Source organism: Eumetopias jubatus, unplaced genomic scaffold (genome assembly GCF_037043125.1).
Source record: "Eumetopias jubatus isolate StellerSeaLion01/CBP00866 unplaced genomic scaffold, mEumJub1_p1.0 scaffold_2, whole genome shotgun sequence".
NCBI classification, from domain to species: domain Eukaryota; kingdom Metazoa; phylum Chordata; class Mammalia; order Carnivora; family Otariidae; genus Eumetopias; species Eumetopias jubatus.
In genome coordinates, this window is record NW_028274808.1 from 22,080,141 (window position 1) to 22,101,810 (window position 21,670).

Sequence of the window (21,670 nt, forward strand, 5' to 3'; positions counted from 1 at the left end):
CTCCTTCTCTCCAAGAAGACAATACCCTGTTGGTGAACACAGGGTAAAGTTAATTGTGGGGACAAATTTTATGGAAGTTTAATTCTTGCCACATGTCAAACTATGTTCTGCAATCTAGTTTCGACCAACGATAAAGTTAATATTTTTCATACTTCTGAAGTTTGTGCCCTTTTTATTTCTTTCCCTTCGTCCTTTCCTCTCCCTTTCTTTTTTTTTTATTTCCTCCTTCTTTTCTTCCTTTTCTTTTATAAATGTTCCATGTACACTTAGAAAATGTTTGGGTATAGTGTTCTAAATATGAATTATATAGAGTTGTTGAATAATGTTTAAATCCTTTATAAATGAATCCTTCATTGTTTTTTATTTTGTTGTTCTGTTAGTTACTGACAGAGTATGTTAAAATTTTCAACTCTGATTAAAGATTTGTCCGTTTCTCCTCTTAGGTCTCTCAGCTTTTGCCTTAAGTATTTTGAAGCTATGCTATTAGGTATTTTTAAATTCAGGATTGTTGTTTCTTCCTGTTGAGTTGAACTTTTAATCATGAAATTTCATTTTCTCTAATATTTCTTGTCTTAAAATCTATTTTATCAGATGTTAATGTATTCACATCAATGCTTAATGAATGTTTTCATGATACTTGCTTTGCCTTTCCATACTTTCTTTCAACCTATCTATGTCCTTATATTTAAAGGATATTCTCTTGTAAACATAATAGATTGACTTTTTAAAAAGCCATACTGGACATCTTTGTCTTTTAATTGCAGTGTGTATTGTAGGGGAGGAAAAACATTCCCTTTACTTTCCTAGGGTTGATAGCTGAGTCTGTGGAATAGACTGACCACTAGTAGATTAACAGAGAAAAGATATACAAATTTATTAATTTTTATGTATACAGGGGCACAAATGGAAAAAAGTGAATACTCAAATAAACAATAAGATTTGAGAGCTTATATATTCTCTTAATAGGGGAAAGGGGGCAGAGTGAATGTAGGCAACGTAAGAGAGAGTCAATGATTTCCAGAAGAGATGGATGGGCCTTTGGAAAAATAGATGGGAAGTGGGATAGTTGGTGACTAGGTTTGTTTGGGTGTGGTATTGACTTTGAATCTCCTCTCCTATGGTAAGAGTTGCATTTTGCTGGCTGATTAAAATCCGGAAAAGGGATTTATGGCATTTGAATTCCTTCTGGAGGATCTATCTTTAGGCAGGTAAGGGGAGTTCTTGCCTGCAGAAATTATTACTCTGGTTTTCTAATGGTGGGTTTTTTATTTACCACATTCCTTCTATGTTCATTAATTGGAATTATTCCATAAGGAAGAGTTGTCTCTCTTCATTTATTTAGTTATTTATTTACTCTTTTATTTTGTTATTAGAAGCTCATGAATACTTACTGTATTCTTTCTGTTATAATTCGATATTATTGTTATTGCTTTTATTGCTCAAATTATTCCAGCTTTGTTGGGAAATTGGCAACAGTATATGTTTAATATGCCTCATCCTTCATCTTTTTTTTCTTCAGCACTTCCTTTCTTTTTGGTACCACAAGATGTTCTAGGCTCATCTCATATTTTTGCATATTGTCTGTTCTCATTTGTAAATCAGCCATTATTCTAAGTACTTCTGGTTCCCTCTGTTAGAGCATTGTATTTAGAAATAATTCATTAGAGTCTCGGTGTCAGTATCTCACCAAACATGAGTCTTATACATAAGTCTGTTATACTTATACTCTGCTCCATGTTCCATTCATGTAGAATGCATGTAGAAAGCATATAATGCTTTCTATTACTGGTATTTTATATTATATACTGCTCCCAAGTATACTTTTTAGTTGGATACTGATTTAGATGACAAGCAATAGGCTAATGATTTGGTTGAACTAGAATGGCCTTCAGAGTGTCTAAAAATTTTTAAAAGGCAGATACATTTTCTTCGAGACAGTTTATTTGACATTCAGCTACATGACTGACAAATGGTTGAAATAATGAACCATGAGGGGTTTCTCTATGTTTGAAATCACATAAAACAACAATTAATTATTAATGAATAAATCCTGGATATTGTTTTGACATGGATCAATATTTAAGTTAGTAAGAATAGGATGAAAGGAATTGGATCTGTGGTCAAGCTCAGATGCAATTTCATTCAGGTACTGTTTTTGGTGAGACACGAATTCCTAAAGAGCACACAACATGAGGGCTGACAAGTTACACTCAAGCGTAGCAAAGAGAGGAAGGAAGATGCTACAGAGGGAAAAATAACTCACTAGGGTTTGAGACTGTAGAAGAAATAGAGATAATAACTTCAAGCATAGATTTCTAACAAAAACACAAGCATAGAAGAATTTGAAAAAAAATTGAAAGAATAGAAATATAGGATCTTAAGAACAGTTAAACTGTTTACCAACATATGCCTTCATCAAAAGAAATGGGTCATTCAGGGTACTTAAATTCGACAGTCATTTTTTGAGCACCAGCTCTATGCCAACTAATGAGCCAAGCAGTGGAGATGCAGGGAGCATTATAGGAACTGCTTACCATTACACCCACCTCTCAGTCTCAGCCATAAGTGAGAATGTGGTCTCTGCTGAACCTGTCAGACTCCCTCCTGGGAATGTAAATGGTGAACAAAGTTTAGGAAGGAGATAAATCTTTGGTGCTAAGCCGTTTTGACAATAAAGTTCATGAGTTTTACTAGTTAGAGAAAAGCTGCCTTGGTTCTAGTTTTTTCTAAGGCCTGATCATTTTGTTAGCATTTCCTTCAATAAGCTTCTCAGTATATTTCCAAATATATTTCCATTAAGAAATTATGGAGCTAGCCAGAATCAGTTTGCAAAGAACCCTAAATGACAGAGTCATTGAATAGATTTTGTCATCGTGAAATCCAAATATGTTTCTAACCCTTCAGAAGACAACTCCTTATGAAGTTATAGCAGATGGAAGCTCATTCAAGAGAAGAAATGAACTAGTGTTGAGAGAAAAATAGGCAGAATTAGTCTGAACCGAGAAAATGAGGGTGACCTATAAGATTGGGAGGGAAATTGCAGAGATGCATATCTTTACTTGCAAATTGCTTTTTGATAAAGGTGACTGAGGGATGCCTATAGAAGAGAATTATCACACAGACCTTGAGAACAGTAGTGGAAGTGCTATGTTGTTAGGTCTGTAGTTGCTGAAGATTGAATAAAGAAGCATTCCTTAGCTTACACATCATAGCGAAACAGAATTCAAGACTTCACTGCAGTTTTGAAGAGCAAAAGGGGCACAGGTAATTATGGTGATCATCATGGACTGGAAGCAGGCTCCTCTGCCATTTTTATGGGAGCACATACACCCTCATATTCCTTTATCAGTCTTGGGATAGGGAGGGTCCTTCAACATCACAGCTGAGGTGTCATTCTATATTAATATAATGGGTAGAGGCTTAGAGCCATATTTAATTTGATTTAAAATAAACTAATGAAAGCTAATATGCATCAAACACTGATTATAAGCCAAGAACTTTTCTAAGAGCTTCACATGTATTGACTTATTTAGTCCTCGCTTTATTTTATAGATGTAGAGACTCAGGTATAAATAATGTAGCTCAAGATCATATGGTACAGATACCAATGCAAGCAGTCTGATTCCAGAGTCCCACTCCCACCCACTGTGCTATATTTTGTGTGTGTGTTTGTGTATATGTTTAATTATGAAGTATTTTAACCATACAAGAATATAGAAAACACATAAATTCCATTTTTCCTAAGTTTTAGTTGTATTAAATCTTAATTATATATCACATTTTCTTCAGATATTTTTGAGATAACCACCATCATGAATTCAGAGTATTTTTACTACACATTTATGCATCCATAAATATTATTTTAAATAATTAAACATTTTAAATTTACACAGAAGGTATCATATTAAATATCACATTTTGCAAGTTGTATTGATTGAAACATAATAATTTTCCGATTTCATTCATCTTAAAATAGGTAGCATTACCTCATTTTTTAAAAAACTACTATAGTATGTCCATGATATTTCCTTTTTTTGAATCAGTGGGCGGGAAATTTATGCTATTTTTATTTTTTTAAGAATTTTATTTATTTATTTATTTCAGAAAGAGACAGTGTGGGTAGAGGGGCTGGGTAGAGGGGGAAGGAGAGAATATCAAGCAGACTCCATGCTAAGCACAGAGCCCCACATGGGGCTCCATCTCACGATCGTGAGATCATGACCTGAGCCAAAACCAAGAGTTGGACACTCAGCCGAATGAGACACCCAGGTGCCCCAATTTATCGTATTTTTAATGCTTGGTTTCAGTAACTATATTTATCTAGCTTTTATTTTTCTGAGTGCATATTTGATAATAATATATATTATTGATGAATTGTATATTTTAATTATGAAAAGATTCTGTATCAGTTAAAAACTTTATACTTGTGAGTCATCACAAACTCAACTTAAAAGCAGTGTGAACAAATTAAGCATTTGTTTTTTCTCATAAAACAAGAAATCTGGAGATGTAGTTACTGGCACTGGTTCAGACTCAGGAATATCAAAACTGAGGCCTCTGTCAGTTTCTCTGAGCTGAAGCTTATATACCTCCTTTTCAAGCAGGAACAAAGAGAAAGGGAAAAGAAAGCAACCAGGAAAATGGATGCATCCAGAATCCAGGATCCCTATGCTATCCAAAGGAAAATGGGTATTGGGTATCCAATGGCAGTGATGGCCAGGTTTTTCACTCCTCAGCTGAACCTATACCACCTTCCTCCTTTTTTTTTCAAGTGATTTTTAATCTTTTATGTATAATTTAATGATCTTAGGGTGTGGGTGGTATAATTGTGTTACACAAATTATTTAACAAGAATGCGAACCACTTGAAATTCCCTCTGCAAAGGACTACTAAATTTTGATTAGAATTCTTGAAATCAATAACCAAGAGATGTGAGAATTATCAATATCCACTCTGTTATTGATACACTGATTACCTAAAAATTTTATACTATTATTGTCTCATATGATACACTAAATAATTTTCTGATAAAACATTGGCATAAGCATCATTAATATTAGTGTGAAAATTTAAATATTTTATTTATTTATTTGAGAGAGAGAAAAAGGGAATATGAGCTGGGGGAGGGGCAGAGGGAGAAGCAGTCTCCCCCTGGGGCATGGAGCTGGACATGGGGCTCAATCCCAGGACCCCAAGATCTTGACCTGAACCAGTCAACTGGAGGTTCAGGTTCAGTTAAGTGACTGCTTAACTGGAGGCGGTTGCTTAACTGACTGAGCCCCCCAGGTAGCCCTAATATTAATGTGGCAATTTAAAAAACCCTCACACTCAGTAGACAAGTTATTGCATAGCTATACAATTAATATTTTAACCATTAAAATGAATATTGTGCAGAAATAATATTTAAGCCATTACAATATATCATGCAATATGCTACTAAGCAAAAAGAAGACTATGATGTTTTTATTTGAAAAAAAGTACATGGAAAATGGATGGTAAAAACATGCATTAAACATCAATAGGGCTATTTTTTCATTAAAATAATGCACTATTTTATTGATATTATTAACAGCAAGAGAGTCCACCAATTATAACATGTGCTGCATGAATAAAAGAAATGAAGGAAATCATTAAAAATTCACAAACTTTAAAACTTTTATTACAACTCTATAGTCACAAATAAAACTAGATAAATTTAGAGGTGATATTTGAGCCATAAACTACATATTTTTTGAAACTGTTAACATTTCCTAATGACACAGGATGTGTAAAAGATAAATATTCGTTTATGATAAAAATGATGCCAAACGTAGCTACACATGAAATATTATTTTTATCAAGTTCAATAAAACTCAGGAATAAAAACGTTAGCTTTATGAATAAATATGCTAAAAAATATTCATCGGGAACAAAGCAATATTTTAATGGAACAAAGTTTATGTTGTTTTGCTTGGAAATATTTTTCCTATTCTAATTAGAAAGTCTATCTTCAATATGCTGTTATATCTGCATATGTCCTGGTCTCTAGGATTCCTAAAAAACGCAGATGCCATCAGTAGAAACCATTTAACAATGCTTAAAATATTGCTTCTCAGGACAAATTCCTCATGCATAGGTTATAAGTCAATGTGAAAATACTAATCACCTTGCCTAGGATTCAAAATCTTTCCTAATCTGATATCATGCTTGATAGAGTACATTCCAAAAGACTAAAACAGCTTTATTCAGCACATCAGAGTTGCTGAGACAGATAGGTTGATAAATAATAAAGTCTTCTCAGTGGTAGAAGAGGTTTTTCTCAAGATGCATGAAGATGTTCATTAATGTGTTAGCAGAAATTGAAAATATAAATTGTAAATGTTTCTCTTCTTTTTTTCTAGGTCAGTAAGCTGAATTTTACTTCTTTTTTAAATTGATATTTCTTTTTTTTTTCTCATTTTCATTTAAATCCTAGTTAACATACAGCGTAACACTGATTTCAGGAGTAGAATGAGTTTTACCGTTATAAGAGGAAAAGAATTAATGAATTTTCAGAAGATTCCATTTAAAATTTAGAGCTCAATAGGGGAAGTATTTTCTTATTTAATATTTTGATCTTTATTCTATGTGGTCATTACATTATCCATGATTTTAAAATTATATTTGCTTTTAATATCAAAACTGGGGGAAACTGATAATTTGGATATTAAAATATTTTTATCAGAATATTTTAATCTACAGTTATTTAGAGTACTGATAGCATGTTTCATCTGACTTTCAGAGTAATTTAGAAAAATAATCTGTATAGTGTTCAGATATTATTGTGAGGGGCGCCTGGGTGGCTCAGTTGGTTAAGCGACTGCCTTCAGCTCAGGTCATGATCCTGGAGTCCCAGGATCGAGTCCCGCATCGGGCTCCCTGCTCCACAGGGGGTCTGCTTCTCCCTCTGACCGTCTTCCCTCTCATGCTCTCTATCTCTCATTCTCTCTCTCTCAAATAAATAAATAAATAAAATCTTTAAAAAAAAAGATATTATTGTGAGAACATGTATGGTTGGTATGGTTCTTAGTCCACAAATTTAATTATGAAAAAATAATTGCTGGCTTGATTTTCACTCCTAACAACCTTTGAGTAAGAATAGTTATCACTGTGTTCTTTTATCTCTTGCAATGTCTCACCAATGTTTGGGAAGTTTACTTAGCCCATAGAAGATGAAAGGCCTTTCATTTCCAGGACAGATCATGGTCACTGCAGGTAGGTTGCACTGTCCAAATGGCAGTGGCCCCTTGACCTTTTGCAGCTCTGCTTGTGTATTATCTTTGAGGTCCTGCTTTCCTGGTGGACAGAAGCATCTCTCTGATCTTCCTTGTTTTCCCTATTGGGCAGAAACATATCTCTGCTGTGAAGATCCTCTCTTTGCTCCCCTACTTCCCCAGATCTCCTATCATATTCTATTCATTTTGCTTAGGCTTTTACGAAAAGACATGTTACTTTGAGCTATTCTTGATTGTATAGCTGCCAAAAATCTTTGACTCAAGAAGTTAAAAAATCAGTGTTATACTGAAATGAAAAAGAGTAGGCAAATATGAGGGGAATTTAAAAAGCAAAATAAAATCTAGTATCTCAAAGATTAATGTATTAGAAATTAAGTACCAGAACTTAAATGCAAGGATTTAAAAATATTCACTCAGTACAGGTTGTTCAAAGTTGAAAGATGAGAGTGTTTGTCGATTTTATGGCTGCTGACATCCACATGCCTCTAAATGCCAAATTAGCATCCACCTATAAATACGGGCCAACCCTTCAGTCTGGAATGATCCTGATCCCAGATAAATTGCTATCTGGGAGACCCTGGTATGAGGATTGTCCTGGAGCCCTTCTCATTCTGATGCTCTGGTTTCTTGGTTCTCGGACTCTACTTTGGTTGTCCAGTACCTTGTGCTAAATGAAATCTGAACTCTGTTGCTAATAACTTGTCTCTTTGAAGTTCTAGAACTGCCAGACTTAGAGTTAGAACTCTTCTGGCTAACCTTTCAATCCTTGATCTGCAATCTGGATTTATGTTCACATATCCATCCTTAGATTGGCACCACCTCTGCCATATTCCTACAAGACTCTTCATCATTTGAGATATTTGGAGTGGACTTAGAAGATTATTTTAGTCAATTCTGCTGGCTTTGAGTCCTGGAAACAGCAGAGTGGTAATTTCAGAAATATTTAATGGAAGTTCCTCACCTGCTAGCATTTACATAACCATTCATGGATGTCCTCACTTCTGCCCTTATTCTGATATTTAAGTAAGGTATTCATGGAATGTAAAGAAGACCTTGATGGGGGAAAAATGTTCCTTTTTCAATTTCAATTTCATTTGAAATTTACCAATTTCAAAGACACTGTTGCCAAATGGACCTGATTTGTTTTTTACCATTGTGAACTGGTCTTAGTGCTTAGCTTTCTTTATTAGAAGATAATTTCAAAGGGCAGCACAAGTTTGTTTCGTAATAAGATAAGCAGACGTTAAGGTCAAAAAGCCACTGCCAAAGGGATTGTTTGCTGAGAACCGAAGACAGGCTTCCTGTTTCAAATGGTATCTGGGGAAATTTCCATTAACTCCAATGCCAGTAGAATGAAACTGAGTGAAATTGGCGGGTCAGCAATGTTATGCCAACATCACAATAGATAGTAATTTACTTTGTCTCTCCTTTGCTGTCCACACCTTATCCAAAAATTTAGTCCATTGCAAACAAAAAAGCAGAGTAGCCATTCTTCTACAGCAAAAACATATTACTTATTGGGACCCAAACCAACATATCACATTCTAGATTCATTAGGTGAGTAGAGCTCTCATTAGGTGGGTACGGTTCTCTGTACGACAGCAATAAATTATAACGATCCAGCTATAATTTATCCATATATTTAATTCCATAAAACTGATGGATAAAGGAAGAGTCCTGGTAGCAGACAAAAGAGATTTTAATTTTTACAAGATTCAGAGTATTTAATAAATGCTAGAAAGAAAGAAATCTTATTGATAACACACAAATGGCTGTTAGATACCGGAAATTATAAAGAAATCATACTTTTCAATTGTATGTCTGAGAAAGATGTGAAAAACACTCAAGTGGTTATAGCGTGGAACATGCTTCATATTTTGACAAAACTTGTATCTGGATAGAGTTTTACCTGTTTGAGGATACTTATAAAGGAAAATATCATGTTGGAACATAAAAGAACATTTTATAAGGTAAAGTTAAAAGGGTATATTTTTTATGGCTGCAGTAACAAAATGCCACGAACTCAGAGGCTTAAAGCAACACGAATTTATTATCTTATAGTTCTGGAAGTTATAAGTCTGAAATGGGTCTCTCTGGGCTAAAATCAAGGTGTGGCCAAGGATTCCCTTTTATGGAACCTTTATGAAAAAGATCTGTTTCTTGCCTTTTCCATTTTCTAAAGGCTGCTTGCATTCCCTGGCTCATGGACCCCTTTCTCCAACACCAAAGCCAATATACAGTTGAGTCCTTTCCATGTCGTCATCTCTCTGATTCTTTCTCTCCCTCTCTCTCTCTTTTTTTGTCCTCCTTTCAGTTATATGGACCCTTATAATTACATTGGGCCTGTCCTGTTAATCTAGTATAATCTCCCCATCTCAAGGTCAATTAGCAACCTCACTTACAATTCCTTTTTGCCTTGTAATCCTAACATATTAAGGGGTTCTGAAGATTTAGTCTTGGACATATTTGAATGCCTATTACTCAAGCTGCCACAGAGGGCAATATATTTAATACTGATTGTAAATTCAAGAGGGTATAAATTAAGAATAAAAATAAAGTTTCCCCAGAAGGAGCCCTCCACCCTGTCCCCCGTGATAGGTAGATGACAAAAATCTGATTGGATGACAGGCACATGGAGGGTTAATCAGATTAAAACAAAGCCAACAAGCCTCTAGACTTAGACTTAGAAACTCTAGTGGTAACCCTCTTGGGTCCCCTCCCTCTTCGAGAGCTCTGTACTATATTGCTCAATAAACTTTGCTTTGCTGCCCAAAAACAAAAACAAAAAAGAAAAGAAAAGAAAAGAATAAAGTTTCAGAAATTGAAAATTTCAGAAAAAAATGTTCTTTTCATAGGTAAACGACAATATACAACCTGTATCAATTGTTAATTTTACTTCTTCTTTCATGACTTTTATAATTTAATTATGTTGGCTAAACTTACTGGACCAATAGGAAGTAATAGTGCTGATGAAAAAAGGGGCAAGAGAACAGAAAAAATAAAAACAATGCCAACAATGTAAACATTCAATAAGGACACATCCAGTTTTCATTTCTGCATGTATGAAACTTGGAAGTTGACACTCAGGGCTAACAAGTAAAAAGCTGAGCAGTCTGATAAATCAAGATGTCTTCTAGGGTATATAAAAGAGGCAAGGATACAGGGCAAATTACTGTCCCCGAGATTGGAAGGTCAGGTGAATACAGGGAGGCAGAAACCCAGGGGCAGACACCAGCATGGGAACCAGCACTGGGGTAGGGAAACCAAAACTGTAATTGGCAAATTGTTGAAGGCTCAGTGTGGACAACATTGAGAGTTTCAAGTTCTAGAGGAATCCTATGAAATTTACCTCTAGAATCGCTCAGTCAATATCAGAGCAAAATCCTAGGTGGTTGTCAGAGGTGGGGTGTGTTGGGGTTTGGGGGTTAGAGGTGAAGGTAGTCAAAGTACAAACTTCCAGGTATAAGATAAATTCTCGGGGTCTAGGTACGGCATGGCCACTACAGTTAACAATATTGTATTGTATATTTAAAAGTTGCTGAGGGAGTTTAAAAGTTCTCATCACAAGAAAAAAAATTGTAACTATGGGGTGATATTAACTAAACTTATTGTGGCAATCATTCACCTTTGTGGATATATCAAATCACTGTGTTGTACACCTTAAACTAATAGGATGCCATATGTTGACTGTGTCTCAATAAAAGTGGAAAAATTGTGAAAATTCATTAAAATGACTGGGTATATAATATATGGAAAATAATATATATAAAAATTATATATGCATATACATATATATGGTATCTTGAAACAAAAGTTTTCATAAAAATATGAGGAGACCCCCCTCATTAGCATATTTATAAAATGATATATGAAAACAATATTCCTTGAAATGTCATTATAATAGGGAAATAATTGGAAATAACCTAAAAAAGTATATCAATATCCAAAAATTAAATAAACTGATGATAAAGAATAATACTTTTCTTGTCCCAGATTCAAATGTAAATGCTTCCACTTTTCAGAATTAAGTACCCTGCTGGCTTTTTGCTCAAGAACTAAATTTAATTTAGGAATAGAAAAATAGAAAAAGCTCCTTTGCTGCAAACCCAAGTCTATGAATATAAATTTTAGATACATGCATACACATGCATTAAGATATTATGTCATATAGCCTTAGAAAACATTGTATTCAGTATAATGTTAGCAGGGTTTAATTATGGTGAATATAAATTTGATTTTAGAGAAAAAGGGGGGAATTAATTTTGCAACAATCTCAATTGTGAATTTTACCCTCTGTATGGTTAATTTTAAAATTAAAAAATTTTGGGGGGAGCCTAGGTGGCTCAGTCAGTTAAGCACCCAACTCTCGATTTTGGCTCAGGTCATGATCTCAGGGTCGTGAGATTGATTAATTTTACATTGAAAGTAGAGAAGGAAAATACAGGTTTTGGGGTACTTTAGGTACTTTAAAGAAAAATGAATAAGAACTGAAGTTTTAGAAATAAAGTCTTGTATTCAATAATTTGGGTTTTAGGGGCACGTGGGTGGCACAGTCTTTAGGCGTCTGCCTTTGGCTCAGGTCATGGTCCCAGGGTCCTGGGATCGAGCCCCACATTGGGCTCCTTGCTCGGCGGGGAGCCTGCTTCTCCCTCTCCCACTCCCCCTGCTTGTGTTCCCTCTCTTGCTATGTCTTTCTCTGTCAAATAAATAAAATCTTAAAAAATAATAATAATAATTTGGGTTTGGGTGCCTGGGTGGCTCAGTCGTTAATCGTCTGCCTTCTGCTCAGGTCGTGATCCCAGGGTCCTGGGATCGAGTCCCACATCGGGCTCCCTCCTCGGCGGGAGGCCTGCTCTCCCTCTCCCACTCCCCCTGCTTGTGTTCCTGCTCTCGCTATCTCTGTCTCTGTCAAATAAATAAATAAAATCTTTTAAAAAAATAATTTGGGTTTTAAAATTTGTTAGAGAACATTTTTTCTTGAAGAAGGCATCTTCCTCATTGGAACTATATTACTACGTTTTACCTCATTTTATTGGGATGCATACTACTTCACAGGAACACATCATATGTTATGGGTTCCACATAAATGAAATGCCCTTTGCTATGCTTGTACTGATGGTTTGAGGATGGGTTTTTGATCCCATTAGCCATCAAGAAAGCATTGAGCACCAAGATGCACCTGGGCTGATCTCGTTTTCATCATCTCCATCAGTTATATCACCCACTTAAAACTGTCTGATGTAAAATTAGTAATTTCCCAGTCTCGCCTAAGGATGGTAAGATGTGGATTCAAGAAAAGTCCCCTACAATCTAGCCAACATACGGACCAGTTACTGCAAGACTCTCCTATTTATTAGTTCTAAAGCTGCCACTGACTACAGAAAATGATTGTCTTAGATTATTTATAAGAACAATATGAACAATTTATCCTTCAGAAATGTTCTGTATAAGATAATTGCCAGTCAAATAGAGGCCAGTGTCCTTGCAGCTTTTAATAGGGTATTTGCTCATTCTTAGTTGCACCAGAGGAGTTGCAAATGTGTCTAAAAATAGTAGCAGTTTAATGCATATATTTGTGCTCTAGTACAGGTGTGGTGGGTGTAATAACTGGAGTAATGGCTTCTAAATCTTGACATGTGTTATTCTTAGAACTTAATGAAATAGACAAGATAATTCATTTGTTCTGATTTTTACAAGAAAATACATGGCTTGGAGCTTTCTAACCTCTTCTTGTAAAGTTTCTTTTTTTTTTCTTTTTCTTTCTGAGAGGATTGATAGTTCAATCCTTTCAGATATTGATCAGGAAATATGCTCCGTAGAGTGTGAAGTGGGCAGAAGGAAAGACAATAGAGAAAATGGTCCTAAGAGAGGTGAGTAATCAGCACAATTTACAAGAGTTAAAGTTGCCATAGAAGTGCAAAGAAAAGTTCACTGACAGAATGAAATAGGGTATTGAGAACCAATAAAACAAACACACACGTAAGCTCCAAAAGGGCAAAGGATTTTTTTCCTGTTGTTTGCCTTTTTTAACTGTTGTATCTTCAGTGACTACAGCTCTGATGTCAGACCAAGTCACTCTGGGATTCTTTGTCTACATTTGTAAAATCATTTTCTGCTTAAATGGATTTAAAAAATATCAGGCATTTTAGAATGGAGAGTGAGACTTCCCTTTGTCTCAAGGCAAAAGTAAAAGCCAATAAACAAAATAACGCCACATTTTAACTTTCAAAAATACATTTTTTTCATATTTAACATCTCTAAAATCAGGTTGCATCTTGGAATCAGTGATATGTCATATATGCATTGCCAGTGTGTAAAAAATTGTTGGTGGAATTCTTAGATAAAAGGGCATTTTGTAACTAGTGAGGTCATAGAAGTGGTGAAATACGGTCCTTTGGTAATGTGTAATATTTCTTTGGTTTGCAATTTATTAATTTTTTTACTTCTTTTCTGTGGCTGCTGATGCAGTTGCCTGGTGATTTATTTCAATTTGAGTATTCTGAGTTTGAAGGTGAACTCATTAGCCCAGTAAGTGCTTATCCATCTCACTCAGTATGTGGTACTCAAAGCATCAGATGACTAAAGCCTCTGACTCTGCAATCCAACACATTAGAACAAGTCATTTTCTGGAAAATTATGTTTAAGATGTTTAGATTGTGTTGCCAAATTTAAAAATCATCGACTACTTCATCAACTTCGATATGGTGGAATTAAGTTTATTTAAAGGTCACCTTTTTGTCTTAATGTGCCCTTTAAAGGTTTTTCTTTTATTTTAAGTTTATTGAGATTCCAAATATGCCTTGCTTCTAAAGTGGTAAGAAAGGATGACTGATTCCAAGAATCAGATGAGAAAGGAGCACTGTAAATCTGAAGGCTAAGGAGAGGGTTGAGGGTTAAAGGGTCATGCAGACACTTTAAGAAGTTGTGCACTTGACAAAAATTTATTTCAGACATATTTTTAAATATTTCCCCTTTGGGGTGTAAATACTATCAACTTTTATAGAAAATGTATGCATTTATAATACAATTTAATTAAATAACATGCAATTGGCAGTCAGCCAATAGCCTGACTCTACTGTTCTGTTTTAGGAGAGTTGCCCTTTCTGCTAGTTTGGAAATCACATTTCATTTTTCTTCAAGGTGACAGAAAATTATCAGAACTCAGAGGGCAATTTGATCCCTTTCTAAAGCAGTTACAATTCACTTAAATCCTCAATTTGAGTTTTAATGTTATACAATCTGCTTCCTGTGTTTATTTTTCCTCTTTTGTTAAAGTACATTATGCTTCTTCCACAAGAGATACCGCCAAAGTTTTTTTTTTTTTTTTAAATCTGAACTTGAATTCTTGTTCCATGTTATTGTTAGGGAAAAGCTTGTATTTTATAACTTACTCCCATTTAACAATGATATGACCTCCTATTAAGATAAATAATGTGCATTTCCATTATTGCCATATTTTTCATGGCCTGATTTTCCACCTGTAATTGAAAGAATTGGTTGTGGGTAGAGAGACAATGAATAGCTTGTTTGAGCCAAAAGAAAGGGTTTGCCTCTCCAACTACTTTGAAAGATGAGAAAAAGCACACTTACTTCTGTTTTGCTCCAACTTAAAGGGTGGAATAATATGTGAAAATGAATGGAGAAAAGAAAAAAATATAGAAGGTTTGTACAGTCAGAGGTAGTTCAGACATGAGAAAACTAACATCTGCTGAACTTTTGCAACATTATACTCTGTGATATAGACACCATTGTACTCTCTACATGAAGTACTTTATTATTTAATCTTCAACTTTATATGTTAGATACTAATATCATGCTCGCTTTAGAGCTTAGACAATTGGAGGGGAGAATTTAAGTAACTTTCCCAAACTCATGTAACTATTGTGACAGTGAGAGGGAGGGACATATTATATGGTACTATATTTCTTTAAAAGCAAAGTTATAAAGCAGTAAGAAAATGAACATATTATTACTTTTATATAAGTATCATGCACCTTATGTAAGGTTGGGCTATCTGCTTTCATACAAGTCTTGCACATGATCTCAGGATACATCCTTAAGCAATAATGATGATGGTGACACAAAAATATCTCATACAGTTCTTGCCCTATAGATGTTAGATTTTCACCGAAGACACATACACAACAGGTAAGTTTATTAAATGAACAATGATTATTTACTATTCATTGAGTAGAAGTGGGTCATCATAAAGGTCTTAATTCTCATTGTCTTTACATTAAGTCAGCTGAGGAGGGGAGGCTGAGGAGGGGTTGGTCTTGCTGTCTGAGCGGTCAGAGTGGGAAGAGGTAGAGGAGGTAGAAAAGGAAGGCAGGAAGGGCAGGCATACTTGGTGTAACTTTACAGACATACATCACAATTTCTGTCTGACTTTTTTGCTTTTTCATTTCTCTGAACATGTTTCTGTATGGTACCAATATTTCTTCCACCATTTGCTTTAGTATCACTGCCTGTATTATAGTAAGGTTCATGTTGCAACGGAAGTCAAAGCAGTCTTGAGTAATTGGATTGTCTTCTGCCTTCTGCCAAATTATCTAATGTCAATTTGTTTTCTGGTAGTTTCTTGTATATCTTCTTTCTCATCATCTGGTACTGATATGGAAACACTCATCTCCGACAAGTTGTCTTCTGCTAATTCTTCTGGTGTGGTGTCTATTGGCTCTTGAACTTCTCTAAGATCCATATCTTGAAGCCCTTCACACCCACCTATTTGGCCATAGCCACAATTTCTGTCATCATTTCCTTGATTGGCTCTGTTGTAAATCCTGTCATGAATTCTGTGAAGTCATGCACAACACCTGGACACAGTTTTCTCCAGCAGGAATTTATTGGTAGTTTTCACAGCTTTTTGTATAACAGTGGTGCCATCTTCAGTGGTGTCAACCTCCCAGGTTTTCATGATGTTCTGCCAGGGTCTCTTACATCGTATTGACAATCCTTTCCACAGAGTACCATGTGTAATGAGCCTTAAATGTCCTTATGATCCCGTCTAGAGACTGAATTAGAATGTTGTGTTTGGGGGCAAGTAGACCACTTTGATGCCTTCAGTGTTGAACTCATGAGGTTTTGGGGGACCAGGGGCATTGTACAATATCCAAAGAACTTTAAAAGGCAGCCCCTTACTGGCAAGGTACTTCCTTAGTTCAAGGGCAAAACATAAATCGAACAAACCCAGAAGATGAGTTCTCATTGTCCATGCCTTCTTATTGTACAGCAAAAAGACGGATAGCTGGTGTTTCTTTTACCTTCATGGCTAGGGGTTCACAGCTTCATAGATGAGGTCAAACCTGATTATAAACCCAACTACATTTGCACAAAACTGTAGCATTAGCCTATCCCTTCCTGTCTTAAATCCTGGTGCTTGCTTCTCTTCTCTTTTGTGAGAGCACTTCTGTTGGCATAAAAAAACTCCTCAGGTAGATATCTTTTCTCCTTAATCATCTTTTTAATGGTTTCTAGAAACTCTGCTGCCCCTTGGTTGGCAAAAGTTGCTTCTCCTGTTATCTTCACTTTTTTTTAAGATTTATTTATTTATTTGAGAGAGAGAATATGTATGTACAGGGAGGAAAGGGATGGTGGGAGAGGGAGAGAGAGAGAATCATTAAGCAGACTCTCCACTGAATGGGGATCCCCACATGGGGCTTGATCCCATGACCCTGAGATCATGACCTGAGCCAAAATCAAGAGTCAGATGTGTAACCAACTGAGCCACCCAGGCACCCCTATCTTGACATTTTTTAAAGCCAAACCTCTTTCTAAAAAGATCTAACCATCCTTTGCTGGCATTAAATTCTCAGCTTTAGATCATTCAACTTCATTTTGCTTCAAGTTGTCATATAATGACTTCACTTTTTTCTGGAATTATATTAGAATCTATAGGTATGTCTTTTTTTTTTATAAGTATGTCTTTTCTATAGCAATACTGTACCCACATAAAAGCTGTATTCTCAATATGAGATAAAAGGTATTTTGCAAAATGGAAGGTTTTCATGCCTGCTGGAATAGTTGCAGCACTGGCTTCATGAGTTTCCTTTTCTTTTTTTATAATGGTTCTTATTATGTATTCATTTATCTTGAAATGGCAGACAGGAACAGCTGCAGACATCTGTCTGCAGTACATGTCAAGAAATTCAACTTTTCTGTAATGTCATGGCTTTTTGCTTCCTGGCAATACTTCCAGTATCACTAGCTTCATGGGGAAACCCCTAGTGTTATACAAGGTATATGGTATTGCACTGACTATGATGAAAAATACATGAGAACTGCAAGAGATCACTTTTTCTGTGATATGCATTTTACCAGAGAGACAAACTGCTCACAAGATGATGAGTTTCTCAAACATTTTAAATGGATAGTCGCAACATTTGAGCTTACCACAATAGCAACAGGATGTAGTTATGGAAATATGACATATATTATTATATAACAGTATAATAAATTGTTATTACTTATAAGTTTTTGTTGAATGTCAAAGATTGTATATGGAAGAAGAATAGAAACTAGGATAAACTGTATTTACATCCATTAATAGGGACCTCTCTTCCTCTGTCAAGCTGCTCATGTACAGGATTATGCCAATCTAGTCAGTAGTTGAGTGAGGTTTTATTTTTTCTGTTTCTATTGTCACCTTCAGTGCACCACACATTTTAAATTTTTCCATAGTTCCCATTCATTCGTTATGGTTAGTGTGGATTCTGATGTGCCACAGGGGTCTTCTCCGTGCTCATGTCCTGCTTTCAGCTCTCAGCACCCCTGCAGCCTCATCACATATGGGGATTCCCCGCCCCCCCCGCCATGATCATGCTCCTGTACCGGTAGTAAACCATTTGAAACTTATTGCTGGGTTTATACTGGGATGAAGGGGAACCAAGTCTTAGTCATAAGTAGAATTTTCAAGAATGGTTCTCAGGGGTGTGTCTTTCTCAGTGCTTCTGTCTTTTTCCATCTTCTCCCCTTTTCTTCATGACTGCCAAGCTCTGCCTTGTATCAGTTGGAGGAATTCTGAAAAAGAGCTTTCTGTCTTTTCCCTAGTTGTTAGGAGTTCCTCTTCTTGTACTGTACAAGATTATGGGCCCTAGATGATTTCTGGTGCCCCACTCAGGGAAAGACAACTTTTGCTTTTACCCTTCCATGGAAAGAACAGATATTTTCTTAGGTGCAACAGATAGAAGGATTTCTTAATTGTTCTCCAGTGTCTTAAGGTGTTTGTTTGTATGTGAAAAGAGATGGGGAAGGGGTGGTAGCATGTGATGGGACCCAGGGGAACCAATTGCCCCCTGAAAGCCAGTGCTACTGCAGGCTGCTTTTGCTGGTACCTTGCCCTGCTCTTAATCTTTCTTATTAACAGAAGAGATTAAGCAAGAAAATAAAAGTTATAAAAAAAAAAAAGAACAAGAGCTTGAAAAGAGGTCCAGCCTTCCTCTTTAATGAGACTCCGAATTATTCAGAATTGTCATACTAGACTACAGTTAGCCTTTAAGCAATCCCTAAAATGTTAGCTGTTTTTGTCTTATCTGGCTTTTTTGTTTGTTTGCTTGTTTTTTATGGCAGCTGCTCCTTCTGCTGTTCTGTCAAAGGTGAAACAATTTGTGTGTCCTCTCTCTCCTAGAAGGGACTTGTCACGTTTTGTAATTTAGTTCACTTTGTTACCTTGTGACCTCCTCTCTGAGGGATTCAAGAAAACTTAGGATTTTGATGACTTATTTTTTTTCATTGTTAGGTTGGGAGTGACATTTCCTTGATCCTTTTTATATCCTAAGCAGAAGCAGAATCTCATGGAGACTTCTAATGTTGGAGACAGCCTTTAAAAGGTAAATAAATTCAATAATTTCAGACCATAATAAGTGCTCCAAAAGAGAACATGTGGTTATGATTTAGGTTGGCTGATGGAGTGGCAAAGTCTGTGATACAGAAGGGTGGAAAGGAGGTTGAGGGTACTAGACTGAAGGCTGAATTTAAATTTGTCTAATGTGGTTTATGCTAGGAAGTCTTTATGCGGTGGTTGTGGTGGTCCCTGGTTAGAGAGAAGATGTATCCACAATATAGGAATTATCTTTTTTCCTTACTCAAAAAAAAAATGGCTTTCCTGATCAATTAATTAGAACTCATTTGTTACTACTAATGGTAAAACATACAGAACCTATCAAACAACAATTGTCAAAAATAAGCAGAATCTAATTGCACACCAATATATATTTACTAAATCCATTTTCTAAAAAAAAAAAATAAGACCTCAGGACTATCTTGCAGCTATAAAGATGAATATTTGTATTTATACATAACAGTATTTTCTATGAATAAGTTCTAACTTCATTACAAATCTACTAATAGTATTATAATTTTGGAATTGAATCAAGATCACATTATATTAAAGATATCAAAGGGGCACCTGGGTGGCTCAGTCATTAAGCATCTGCCTTTGGTTCAGGTCATGATCCCAGGGTCCTGGGATTGAGCCCCGCATCGGGCTCCCTGCTCTGTGGGAAGCCTGCTTTTCCCTCTCCCACTCCCCCTGCTTTTGTTCCTGCTCTCGCTCTCACTCTGTCAAATAAATAAGTAAAATCTTAAAAAAAAAAAGATATTGAAGATGATAAAGTTTTTCTCCTCACAATCCTTATGTAGTAAGAAGTTGGTTTAGTTAAGTAAGCTCCTAAAAAAAGAATAAAAAGGAAAAGAAAAGAAAATGTTTTCTGGGACACCATGACTCCTAAATTAATTAAATCAGATATAAACATTTTCACCAAGATGAATGCTATAAAGCATGCAAGAATGGAGAATTTGACTATGATAGGGATATGATAGGGATGAGAAGGGAAATATTTTGGTATTGCAGGACATTTGAACAGGGCACTGTGTGGTTGAGAGATAGGGTTATATGTTCGAGAATACAAAGTAATATTAAATAGTCATATTCTTATGTCTCAGTAAGTATGTTGGAAGTAGTGTTAAGTGTTAAAAGTATTTAGCTTTTTCAACTCAAGCCTAATCTTTTAAATGGCACTAGTTTAGAACAATTTTCTCCATACATCTCAGAATTATTTTATGTAATCTTTATGTTGAAAGGAAAAATAAAAGAGAAAAAGTAATTATAGGAAGACAAGAAGACAATATGAATAAAATAGCTCTTTCATGACCATAATGGAATACTGTACTACGAACAAAATCTTCCTAGTTTTACAACTTTGAGACCATAATGATAGTATTTGTATGATGTGCAGAGATTACAAAATGTTTTTATATTAGTTGTGTAACTGAACCTCACATAAATATTTGAGATTGGTATGGCCAGTGGATGAAATAGATTGTGGAAGAAAATATGACTAACTTACAGCAATGTAGCTAGAAAGTAGCAGAGCTGGGACTCAAAAACAATTCTTCTGATTTTAGATCTCATGGGTTCATCACTATACTAATTGCTTCTCATATCCCTGAAATATGCTGAATTTATTTAAAAAATATATGTAATATTATTACATAAATACCCTGAAGACTCCATAATAACAAGGTTTTAACCTGCATTTTAATAATGTTAGGGTGGAAGGAATCTTGGTGGCTTGGGTTTTTATTTCTGCATTTTTTACTTATGCTATAAGTTACCTCTAATATCAAATGGCTTCTATTATTCCACCTAAATTTTTGAGACATAGGATGACTCCTCAGAGCACTCCTGGATATCGTACAGAAATACTCCAATTTTAAAGTTTTAAACAATAAGCATTTGTCTCTAGTCCCAGGTTAAGGCATGCTAGAGTTAGGAGTTTAGTAAAGCATCAAAAAAATTTTCATGGCAGCAAGACTATTTACTTGGTGTTCATCCTGTCACTGACAAAAGGCAATGCATTTGTAACACTCTTAAGAAAGGAGTAGTTTGGGGGTGCCCGGGTGGCTCAGTCAGCTAAGCGTCCAGCTCTTGGTTTTGGCTCAGATCATGATCTCAGTGTCCTGAGATCGAGCCTCCCCTCAGGTTCCCTGCTCAGTGGGAAGTCTGATTGTCTCCCTCTCTCTCTCTCTCTCTCCCCCTCCTTCTGCACACACACACACACACACACACACACACACACACACTCTCTCTCTCTCTCTCTCTAAAATAGATAAATAAATCTTTTAAATAAAGGAGTAATTTGTAGATAGGTATGTTAACATTTATTGATAGAATGCATACTGGAGTTTTCAAAGAAATTCAGCTGGAATTATTATATAATTCCACAAAACAGCCATGTTATTCTGCAGCATATTTTTTAGTGCCACAACAAACTTGCCAAAATGTATTTCGAAGTCACAAGATTTGAAGATGAAACAGAGTTTATGAACACATTAAAAAGTGTTCTGAAACCAGAAGACTAGCACCATTGTATCAATCAGGGACCTTGATTGTGAGAAATATAAATACAATTTTGACC